Source organism: Portunus trituberculatus, chromosome 43, assembly GCF_017591435.1.
Source record: "Portunus trituberculatus isolate SZX2019 chromosome 43, ASM1759143v1, whole genome shotgun sequence".
Classification (NCBI taxonomy): domain Eukaryota; kingdom Metazoa; phylum Arthropoda; class Malacostraca; order Decapoda; family Portunidae; genus Portunus; species Portunus trituberculatus.
Genome location: NC_059297.1, coordinates 4,919,171 through 4,926,670, shown reverse-complemented (window position 1 = coordinate 4,926,670; position 7,500 = coordinate 4,919,171). Strand labels below are relative to the sequence as shown.

Below are 7,500 nucleotides of genomic sequence, written 5' to 3'. Positions count from 1 at the left end.
TGGTAGTATCGACACTGCCAGGCCAGCAGCGGCAACAGTGTTGTAACTAAACACTTATGATGTGATAATTACATTTATTAGAGTAATGATATTAATAATCATACAACACCACCACCACCACCATCACCAACAACAACAACAACTACTACTACCACTACTACAACTACTAGTGTCACCATTATCATTATCATCATTAACAAAGATGGAAAGTTGTCACATGAGGGAGGGTTGACGTCCTCTCCTCCCCAGAGCCAGTTTACTTTCATGTTCTCAGCGTGAGGGACGTTAGGCCTTGCTTACTTTCGCCTTGCCTGGCCAGTGGTGGGAGTCGAGGCAGGGAGGCGGGTTTGCTTCGTGGCATTTTATTGTGAGAGCCGAGGAAGGCGAGGGATGGGCGTGGAGGAGGGGACAGGGAGAGAAGGGTACAGTTGCCGTGGGACCAGAGTAAAACTGTATACTCAGAATCGCCCAATTGGTGTTATGTCGTATTCTTAAATATTTAGGGTTTTAGGACTATTTTCACAAGAACTCAAATACTCACAACATAAGGGAAGGTTCAGGAAGCCATTAGGCCTACACTTGGCAGTTCCTGTTCTACACAGAGGCCAGGATGAGGATTAGTTGGGTTCTGACGATATTCCGCTAGCATTAACCCCTTCAATACTGGGACACATTTTTACCTTGAGATTGGTGTACGATTACGACATTTTATTGACATTAGGAAGGGTCTATGGGGGTCAGAAGATTAATGGCTACAGTCTTCACTATCTTAATTCCCCACATGAGTTTCTGAGTTGTATAGAATCACTAAATAATAACCAGAATAAATATGGAAATTCGTCATGGTACTCAAGAGATTAATAGAGCAGAACTCATATTATGCTACTACTAGATCATGGAAACACTCTTCAAATGCCCACTAAAACACAGAATGGAGTAAAGTAACTAAATTTGCCTTCCATGTCATTACTCTCTATTTTTTTTGTAGTAAATTAAGCTAACAACTAACAGTAACACTCTCATCTCTTCACTTCTTCCCAGTAAACAAAGCTACCAAACAACTGACGCCTTCATCTCGTCTCTAATTCTTATTACTTAACAACGATATGAACCAACTAAAGCACTTATCTCTACACTTTTTTGCCACTTAAGAATAAGCTCTCAACGAATTAACACACTCATATCTGCATCTTTCGTCATTTAACTAGCTACCAACCAACGAACGCACTCATCTCGTGTTTCTAAGCTACAAAAAAACAAACATATATAGAGACCTTAACCATCAGTGTCTTGGGAACGCACTCGCGACAGGACACAAAAGGCACAGCTATACACTACACCCCTGACCAATCGAGCCAGGAAGAATGATGATCGCCCAGGCCCAAGAGCGTTGGGTTGGCCTTGACTGCTGGGTCACTGCTGGTACACGTGCATTCACTTTGTAACTCCCTGCTCGACGGTTACCTGGATGTCTCTGGTGTGGAGATTTTCAGGCACGGGGTGAATTTATCTCCTTGAATTAGCAGAAATAAATAAAAGTAGATGGACAGGAAAATAATGAATAAATATATAAATAAATAACTAAATAAGTGAAAATAATGTTGTTGGGTGAATATATTGCACGTGAGAAGCAGAAATAATTAAAATTAAGTAGATCTTTTAAGAGGGAGGTATCAAGACATTTGCTCCCTAATTTTGGCTAACACTTTTCTTTCTTCTAGAGAACCAGCACCTAAGTGGGTCTATATTTTAATGTTTTCTTTGCCCTTGGCTGGCCCTCTCTCCTACATAAAAAAAGATGAACAGAATAAAAAAAAAATCAACAAATCATTGAAAATAATGTGGTCGAGTAAATATATCGTGCAGGAAAACTCTATAGTAATTCAGCAACACACTGTACCCACGTAGCTTGTTTCTTAAAGGAAGGTTTGGCTGGTTTAACTCCCTTCAGTACCACGACGTGCCTTCACATTTATTCTGACTACTATTTGCGTATTTTATACAGCTTCAGAAACTTATGTGGGGATCAAAATAGTGAAGACTGTGCATCAATCTTCTGACCTGCATAAATCCTTCCTGATGTACGTAAAATAATCCAATCACACCCAAAACTCATAGTAAAAATGCGTCACAGTATTGGAGAGGTTAAAATAGCAACCATCAACTCAAATAAATGAACGGGTTCACTCAGTAAATCACCAATATTCCCCAGTGACGGTGTTTCTGGTATTTCTGGTTGATTTTGTTTGGTGAAAGAGACCGTCAATATATTTTCCTCTTCCACGTTAATTTTTGTAAGTCACTGATAATAAATGCGTTTTGCTCGTCTATTTATATTATGTGTCCTTATTCCACAGCTATGCCTCTTTCTTGTATGGAATTTAGTGTAGTTTTGGTTGATTTGGTTTAATAGAAGTGGTTGTGTACATATTTCCCGCCTCCTTCAAAGTTAATATTCATAAAAATATGGTAATGAATGAATAGTCTGTCCTATTTATCTCTGTTCATATCACAACTTTGCATTTTTAAAGGGAATGAAAGTAAATTTATGGCAGTTATTTATGAATGATGAAAATGGATTATATACGTATACATTTTATTCTTAATCGCTGTTAGTATTTTTTTATGTAAGACATTGATGATAAATGGGTTTGCTCTCCTATTAATCTCTATCTTCACCCAACGACGTTTTTTTGTAAGGAAGTCAGAGTAAGCTAATGACATATTTCTTTGTCGTTTCTGATAAAATAGACCGTATATATATTTTCCTCTTTTTTAACAGTAAATTTTTGTAAGACGCTGATAATAAATTCACTTTCTACCTTATTCATCTCTGTTCTTGCTCCCGACATCCATATTTTGTAAGGAAGTAAGAATAAACTCCTGGTATTTCATTTGACTTGGATAAAAATGAACCACGTATATTTACGAGTATATTTCTCCTCTATCACAATTCGTTTTTGAAAGATCTTGATAATAAATGCGCTTTCTGTCCTATCCATCTGTGTCCTTACCCCACCTGTGCATTTCTTGTGTGTGGAAGTAAGTAAACAGCGAAATAAATCAAGCTGAAGTAAAGGACAGAGGAAAGGTTAAGAATCACTGTTGTGGGGGTTCGTGTGGGTGGTGGATCGGGGACTAGGCAGTGTTGGCCCTGGCTGGAGGGACGGAGGTGGACCGGGGAGTGCAGGCGTCCTTGGTGCAGGCAGCGTGGTGACTGGCGTGATGCTCAGTGGTGCTCAACAAATGACAGACAGCGTGATGCTTTTTGTAGTTTCCGCTTGGCTGGCCCGAAAACAGACCACCTTCGTGTGTGGCGTGACAAAAACCGTCTCTGATTTCCTCATTAAAAAGGTCAAGTGTCAAATAATCATCCCAGAAATTCCCTCGTTTTATGGGAGGTGGGGAGTATAAATCCTGCTTTTACTTGACCTGAATCAACAATTATTTCACTGCCTACGACTCGTTATCATCATTATTGTCATTGTTATTATTACGTTTATTATTATCACTCATTATGATCATCACCAGCTTTATTTTTTATTCTTTTATTTCTTCATTTTCTTCCTTCTCCTGTTCCTTTTCCTCCTCCTCCTCCTCTTCTTCCTCATCCTCCTTCTCCCGCTTATCTGAAGTTCATATAGAGTCGCTGTTTCTCGCTATTAATTTCCACGGGTTTCTCTCCTCTCTCTGCTCAACCTTCGCTCTCAAGTGGTCTTTCATGCTGCCTCTCTCCTGCCCTCCTTTTCTTGGATCTGTCTTGTTTCGTCTCTTTACGTCTATTCATCTTCATATCCTTCATTCTTTTGATCATATACTGCTCATCCTCCTCTTCTGATGTGCCCATATCGTCATTTTTATTATACTTTGTATTTGCATGAAGTCATCGAAAAGCAATTTGAAGCTGCTTGAGTCCCCAACAGAAGCGCTTCAAAGAGTCAAGGAGCAAAGCATTTTTTTTTCTCTCTCTCTCTCCTTCATTCGTAATTGATTCAGAGGAAAATAATGATTGCTTCCGTTGGGTAATCGATGTGTGAGTAATTGCAGCCATGACGCACCCACGACTCGCTGGGAAGACATGACGTGTGCCTTTCATTACCTTACCTGGGCTGGGGTGGGGGGGATGTTTGAGGGTCACGTACGTAGCCATCATGTGCATTGACTTGATTGCTCAATTACTGTTACTGTCACTTGCTACATCACCCTTACCATGCCATGACTGCAACTACATTGTCGAACCACTGCTGTTACTACTCCAACCGCTAATACTACCACGACTTACACCATCACCATAACTACAGCTGGAATGACAACTGAGCCACTGTCATCCCCATAAGTTACACCATTACCACTATACATATGATAACAACGGCTCAACTAGAACTAAAATCACCACGGCAACCACGGCTATAACAGAACGACAACCAGCACAACAACAACCACAGACACAAAAGGTGCTGGAACATGCACTGCCACGTGTAATCTCTGCCTTGCATGAGAGAAAGGGAGAGAATTACAGGCATTACAAGCTACGCTGTTCATTGCCTTTAACTTTCTTCTCTTGGCTGGGAAGGGGAGAAGAAAAAATGAAAAAGAGGGAAAGAGAAATGAAAAAAGAATAGGAATGAAAGGAAAAGGGGAGGACAACAAGATGGGGATAGAGAAAGAAGTGAAGGATATAAGGAAAAGACAGAAATTAAGTAAGAAAAAAGGGAAAACAAAAAGAAAGGAAGAATGCAAGAAAAAGTGAAAAATTAAGCAAGAAAGCGGAAAAACAAAAAAGAAAGGAAAGGAAAAAAAAAAGCACAGGAAAAAACTGAGAAATTAAGTAAGGAAAAAAGTTGAAGAAGGGCTGAAAGAAAAAAAAAAAAAAAAAAAAAAGGTAAAAGAGTTTGATCATAAAGCGAATAATGGCGTCAGTCTGCATTCGCTCTTCTTCACGGTAGTCTGTTCAGATTAACTTGACGGACAAACTGCACCCTGTTCCAACCGCAGAAAATTACCCACATTGATTTCCACGCAAGCAATTCGACAATCACGCGGGTCTGGCGATAGAAAGGGAGGGAGGAAAGGGAAGGGAAGGGAAGGGAAGGGAAGGAAGGGAGAAAAGGGAGAGGAAAGGAGGGGAGAGAGGGGGATCATCCTGCAGTTAACGAATGATGAAAGGGAAGCAAAGAAGAGGATTATTCATAAGGTAATTCGTAAAGTAATGTCTGCCTGCTCACCTGCGTCACAACATCCACCCAATTGCTTTGACCTTCCTCCTCTTCCTCTGATTATTTTTTTAAGGTTCTTCTTTTTCATCATATTGTTATTGCTTATATTATCATTACTCTTACTGTTCTTCTCTTTCATCATATTGTTATTATTATTATTGCTTTTAGGCTTCTCTTTCATCATATTGTTATTGCTACTATTATTAATATTCTCTTTCATCATGCTATTATTATCATCGCTTTTAGCCTTCCTTTTCATCATAATGTTAGTATTGTCGTCATTAGTTTTACTCCTTTTCCTTTTCCTCATGCTTTTATCACTATTATCATCATTACTATCATCATCACTTCTACCACTGTGCAATGATGCAAGTGTGGTCAAATCTGATTGTTTGCATGTGTTCTATAAGACTGCTATATATTTTTTCTCTTCTCTTTCCTCATACTGCTATTACTATTATCATCATTACTATCATCTCTACCACTGTACAATCATGCATGAATTCTCTGTCTGTATGTTAGTTTATGTGTTCGATAATATTCCAAGGGTTTCTGTTGAGCTGTTGCCTGATAGAAGTTTCGTACAATCTAGTCAGTAAGGATCGATCTTCTCCCGTTTTTTTTTTTTATGTAAGAGGGAGAATTACCAAGGCCAAAAAAACGAATACATATTAGAAAAAGAGGTCCACTTGAATTGCAGTCTCCACAAAAGAATCGAAAGAATCAAAGTCAGAATTCAGGGACAAATGTCTCAACACCTCTCTCTTAATAGAAGTTAAGTCGTAGGAAGATGGAAATACAGAGACAGGCAGGGAGTTCCAGAGTTAACCAGTGAAAGGTATGAATGACTGAGAGTACTGGTTGAGAATAAAGCCATCCAGTTTAAAATCCGTATTGAGAAATGCTTTGTTCTCCCATCGCAACAATTTTCAAAGGTCACAGAGATGATTAGCAGAGTTATTTTCTTTAGTTTTTTAATAGGCCAGATATCTTGATAATCTGTCACCACAACCATTAATAAACAACATTAAAGAAACCAGCGTAACTTCAGCTTGACTCTTTTGAATGTAGTAAAATTGTAGTGCAGATATTTCAGATTTGTATTCTTAGATGTGAGGGAATATTTGTGTGTGTGTGTGTGTGTGTGTGTGTGTGTGTGTGTGTGTGTGTGTGTGTGTGTGTGTGTGTGTGAGTGACGCCTTGTCTCGACTGCTTCAGTTTGCGAAGGATGTCAGCCCCGAGTATTTTTTTTTCCTAGGCGTGAAGGAAACTGAGGAAGGAAAAAAAAAAGAGGAAGAAGGGATGAGGGAGTTAAATAGTTCGTCGCTTCACACGCACACAAAACGAGTTACAAAAAGGATAAATACTACCATTATTGTCGTTGTTATTAAGACTTTAAGCCCATTAAGGAAACTAGGGCTCATTGCAAAATGTTCTCCTCGTCTGAGATACCACAGGGACCTTGTGACAGTGAGAGCTGTATTCGAAAAGGCTTTGTTCTCTCACCAGCACCACTTTCATAGTCCACAGAGGTAATCAACATGGTTCTCACGCATGCTTATCTAACTGAAAGTGTAGAATTCTTACTAGACTATCATTAACGTCAGGAAAAAAAAAAAAACATCCTTGAGAATTTTAAATAAGTTTCTAATACAGTTTATTATATGTATGAGATAGAGCAGCGAAGCATTTAGGAATATAGTTTCAAGATACACAGACAAACACCAACAGCATGAGAAAGGTCAAGCAAGGAGATATAATACCACTCATAAAACTTAATTACACCATGTCTCGAAAAATAAAAAAAAAGGAAAAAAAAATATAACAAACTTCACAAGAAAAGAACATAAATAAAAAAAATGGTGAATCCACTTAAGATAAGCACACGTCTTGGTGATCTCAGACACCACACATGACTTGCAGCAAATGTTCACTGACCTCAATAGGGAAGGTCTTGATAAAGCACATTTGATAATGAGTCTTGCGCGTCGCTGCTGAAGGCAAGACACTGAGGGTTTATACTGAAGCACATGAAAGCACAAAGGAACCCCCAGTGGCAGTCAAGGGGAAGTTACTTACGCTGCATGCATATCATTAATTAGGAGTTAGGAGTCAAATTAGAATGTATAGATGAACACATGAATATATGAATAAATGTATAGTAGTAATAGTAGTAGTAGTAGTAGTAGTAGTAGTAGTAGTAGTAATAGCACTTGTAGTAACAATAATAATAATAATAATGATAACAATAATAATAATAATAATAATAATAATAATAATAATA

The 7,500-nt window shown here is 38.5% G+C and overlaps 1 protein-coding gene across 1 annotated transcript in view; it reads right to left on the bottom strand.

Annotated features, from left to right (window-relative positions):
• LOC123518173 overlaps nucleotides 1-1,352 on the bottom strand; it is a 51,847-nt gene extending 50,495 nt beyond the window's left edge. Inside the window, exon 1 of the mRNA XM_045278862.1 lies at nucleotides 1,275-1,352. The gene's annotated coding sequence lies outside the window, so the exon portion shown is untranslated. The remainder of the gene's footprint in view (nucleotides 1-1,274) is intronic.
• Between the last annotated feature and the right edge of the window lie 6,148 nt (nucleotides 1,353-7,500).